We start from the raw sequence: 4,591 nt of genomic DNA, 5'->3' as shown, positions 1-4,591 counted from the left end.
GCAAGAGCAGACAGTGCTCTTAACTGCTAGCTGACCCTCCAATTGCTTTGCTGTTCTTCTGATGTAAATTGCTATGCAGTTGTAGCCGGGACTTGCTATGTAGTCCAGGCTGGACCCAAACAATACATCAGTTTCCTAAGTGCTGGGATTGCCTGTGTGTGTTGTCCTGCCTGGCCACACTGCTTGCTTTAACTCTTTTTTTTTTTTTTTCCCCCGAGACAGGGTTTCTCTGTGTAGCTTTGGAAACTCTCCTGGCACTTGCTCTGGAGTCCAGGCTGGCCTCGAACTCGCAGAGATCCCCCTGCCTCTGCCTCCCGAGTGCTGGGATTAAAGGCGTGCGCCACCAATGCCCGGCAGGAACAATTAAAATGGGATGGGGGACGCCGGGAATTGAACCTGGGACCTCATGCGTGCAAAGCAGGAGCTCTACCACTGAGCTACATCCCCACTTGCCTTAACTCTTACCTGAGCTGCCAGGCTTTCTTGCCACCTTTTATGCACATGAGGCAGAAAGGGCTTCTTTATTCTGGTCAAGGTTGCATTAGAGTCAGCCCACTTAATCTCAGCCACGCTTGGTGAGGAAATTCACCTGCTAGTTCTACAACCTGGGGTTATAGCTGTGTTGGCACAGTGCTTTCCCAGGGCCATATCAACCTGTCAAGGTGACATAGGCCTGCAATCCCAATACTCCCAAGGCAGAGGCCGTGTGTGTGTGTGTGTGTGTGTGTGTGTGTGTGTGTGTGTCAGAAATTCAAGGTCATCCTCAACTACCTTGTCAAGTCCCAGGCCATCCTGGGCTACAGGGGACCCCATCTCAAGATGAAATGAAAATACAGTAGATTCCCTGTTGAAGTTGCTTCCCCAGCTCACACCACAAGGAACTGAAAGGAGTCGGGCTTTAAGCAGGGGTTCCCATGGCCCTGGTACCATCTCCAGCCTGCTGAGTTGGTCAGGTAGCCCTCAGCCCCAGAGGATACAAACCAGCTTTAATTCTCAGCCCCCACCCTCTGAGAAGGAATGGTTTGGATGGAGAAACTGAGGCATGGAAGGGAGAAGTTATGGGTTTGGGGTCACCTGCAGGGACCTGACAGCACATTCCACTCCTTGCAGCTTGAAACAGGGAGGGGCGAGTAGGTGGACAGGGGTGGACCATAGCAACAAGAAGGAATGGAGTTAGACTTCAGACACATGACAAGCAAGAGCCTGGATAAAGAGATAGCTAGGAGCCTTCTCTCTGGGTTCTTGGCTAGACATCCGACCTGGGTCCACTAGGATGCCCTGCCCCCAGGGGTGAATGCAGGCCAGCTTCCTGGAGCAAGGTCTGGACCTCCTGGCTCCTCCCCTGGGGCTTTGGCAGCTGCCAGGCACTGGGCAGAATCAGCCCGTTTGGGGCTCAGCCAAAGCTTTATCTTCTCTCTCTCTCTCCTGGGTCTGCACGAAGGAGCTGAGTCAAGGCGTTGCGACATCTGGTTTGTTCTCTCTGCTGCCTGGGAGAGTGACACCCCATGCGCCCCTCCCCCAACCACTTTGATCAGCCCGGAGGAACAGGATCAGGGTGTGGGGAGATAGGCACCTGCCCCTCGGTGGGTGGCTGGGTGTCTCAGGAGGTTGGGCGTAGATCAAACGGAGCAGGCAGGCCATGTAATAATGAATGTGGACCATCAGGTCTGCAACTGGAAATGAGACACTGTATCTGTCAGGTTGAGCCAGGCATGGTGGTGCACACCTGTCATCCGAGCTCTTGGAGGCTGAGGCAGGAGGGTCAGGAGTTTGAGGTTAGCTTGGGGGCAAAACAAAACACAACAAAACAAAACAAAAAAACAGACCTACTGGCTTCACATCTGGGTAAATGACTCGTCTCCTCTGAACCTCAGCTTCTTCTTCCTTTACACATTGGGGTAATACACATGTCTTATCAGATGGTTATGAGGGTCCAAAGAGTTCAGCCTCTCTCAGGACAGGCCTGGGACAGTATAAGTTCCAGTCAAAAGTGCCAGGTTGTGGTGGGAAACTCCCATTATCCCAGCACTTGGCAGGCAGAAGCAGGAGCTACAACAGAAAGACCCATCTCAAAAAGGGAAAACAGACAGTCAAAACTCAGAAACCTCAAAAAGCTCTTGAGGTGTGGCTCAGTGGTAGAGTCCCTGCCTAGAATGACCCCAGTGAGGGGCTGGGGTGTGGCTCAGTGGTAGAGCCCCTGCCTAGAATCCCCCAGTGAGGGGCTGGGGGCATGGCTCAGTGGTAGACTGCTTGTCTGGCATATGGATTGTTTTCAAAAGCTTTATTTTGATAGAGTTCTGGCTATGTAAACTAGGCTGGCCTCAAACTCAAAGAGACCCACCCTTGCTGGCTTCTTGAGTGCTGGGATTAAAGGGGTACACCATCTTGCTCAGCAAGACCGTGGTTTTGATTCTTAGCACCAGACAACAAAAAAACAGAGCCGGGCAGTGGTGGCTCACTCCTTTAATCCAGCACTCAGGAGGCAGAGGCAGGTGGATCTCTGTGAGTTCAAGGCCAGCCTGGTGTACAGAGTGAGTTCCAGGACAGCCAGGGCTACCCAGAGAGATGCTGTCTCTAAAACCCAAAACAACACACACACACACACACACACACACACACACACACACACACACACACACACACAAGAACTTGTGGCCTTTCTTGGCATGTATGTCCATGAAAACCTATAGTGACAGTGCCTTCAACGCTCACCTAGGCTAGCTCAGGGTACAGTCTTTATAGCCTGTAGTCTGTGCCTGGTGGAGAGAGGTGTGTGACTTCCCACTCCTAGAGGGGTGGCTCTTCTTCTTCTTCTTCTTCTTCTTCTTCTTCTTCTTCTTCTTCTTCTTCTTCTTTTTCTTCTTCTTCTTCTTCTTCTTCTTCTTCTTCTTCTTCTTCTTCTTCTTCCTCTTCCTCCTCCTCCTCCTCCTCCTCTTCTTCTTTTGGTTTTTGGAGACAGGATTTCTCTATGTAACTTTGGAGCCTGCCCGGGAACTTGCTCTTGTAGACCAGGCTGGTCTTAGACTCACAGAGATCCACCTGCCTCTGCCTCCCGAGTGCTGGGATTAAAGGCGTGTGCCACCACTGCCCAGTTAATGGCATTGATTTCTTTTGCTTGGGTGTACGGGTATCCACATATCCCAGTACACATGTCCAAGTGAGTAGATAGATGGCTTTGGGAGTCAGTTCTTCCTTACTTACGGGTCCTGGGGATTGAACTCGGGTCTTCAGTCTTGACAGAACACCTTTACCGGCTGAGCCTGCCCACTGGTGCTGTACCTCATCTGTCTTTTGTCTGTCCAGCTTCATAAAAGTACCAAGACTTCAGGTGCCATGTGGCCTTTGGAAACAGGGCTCTGCCTTCTGGGAGTCTGTTCACTTTGGGCCTCAGTTTCCCCCTGAGTCATTGCATACTAGCATGATGACAGTGAGGACTCCATGTGACATCTGGGAGATTTAATGACTCAGCAGTTACGCCTCTGGCATAGCTGTCTGGTGGAACGGCGCCTCCAGAGAGCATCTTCATCCTTCTATGGGACGATCCACAGCTCTGGTGTCACATGTCACGCTGTCTGGCAGCGTGGCCTAGGCAGAACCCTGCCCTGCCCCTCCCAGTTCGTCTGGACGCTGGGATGACTCCTCCTTTCTGGGTAAGGCAAGAGATTGGCAATGGAAAGCCCCCAGGAGCCTGGCACGCTCCACTTTCAGGGACAGTCGGTAGCCAGCTGGTGTCACGGCACCTGTGGGCCATAGGTAAGCAGGGCTGTGCCCCCAGGGAGACTGGGGTGGGGTTGAACAAGGGAAGTCCCAGGCTGGGAATCATGGGATGCTCTCATAGAAGGTCCATGCTTCTAGGATTCACCACAAAGGTGGGAGGGGAAGCCCCCAGTCTGGTTCATCTCAGAGAGCACAAGACAGGAAGCTCTGGGACGAGGGCTGGGGCTCAATTGGTGGAGTGCTGGCCTAGTGTGTAAGAATCCCTGGGTTCTGTCCTCAGAGCCACACAAACCAGGCAAGGTGGCGCAAGCCTTAATCCCAGCAAATGGCCTGGTGGAGGCCAGAGGATCCAGGTCAGCTTTGGCCGCAGAGCCAGCTCCAGGCCAGCTCCAGGCCAGCAAGATGGCTCGGTGGATAAAAGCACTTGCTACAAACCTGAGACCTCAGTTGGTTTGATCTCGAACAAAAAATATACGCCCCAGATTGTCCCCTGACTTCCATACTTATGAGGCACAAGTCTCTCTGTTTGTCTCTGTCTCTGTCTCTGTCTCTGTCTCTGTCTCTGTCTCTCTCTCACTCTCTCTCTCTCACACACACACACACATGTGGGTTTGGAGTCTGTCCTGGAACTCTCTTGGAAGACCAGGCTGGTCTCGAACTCATAGAGTTCTGCCTGCCTCTGCCTCCCCAGTGCTGGCATTAAAGGCATGCACCACCACTGCCCCGCCAAAGTGAGACTTTTTGAAAAAGAAAAAGGAGGTAGGGGAGAAGGAAGAGAGAGAGAGAGAGAGAGAGAGAGAGAGAGAGAGAGAGAGAGAGAGAGCACTTTCCATGTTTGCCCAGGAAACAAGCAGGCGAGTGTAAGATCCGATGT

The 4,591-nt window shown here is 52.3% G+C and overlaps 1 non-coding gene across 1 annotated transcript; it reads right to left on the bottom strand.

The window, feature by feature from the left end:
- Positions 1 to 375: 375 nt before the first annotated feature.
- Trnaa-ugc lies at positions 376 to 447 on the bottom strand. Its single transcript has one exon. It is a non-coding gene; the product is annotated as a tRNA-Ala (tRNA).
- Between the last annotated feature and the right edge of the window lie 4,144 nt (positions 448 to 4,591).

This window comes from Cricetulus griseus, unplaced genomic scaffold, assembly GCF_003668045.3.
Source record: "Cricetulus griseus strain 17A/GY unplaced genomic scaffold, alternate assembly CriGri-PICRH-1.0 unplaced_scaffold_331, whole genome shotgun sequence".
NCBI classification, from domain to species: Eukaryota; Metazoa; Chordata; class Mammalia; order Rodentia; family Cricetidae; genus Cricetulus; species Cricetulus griseus.
Note: the sequence above shows the minus strand (reverse complement) of the source record. Positions and strands in the feature narration are given on the sequence as shown.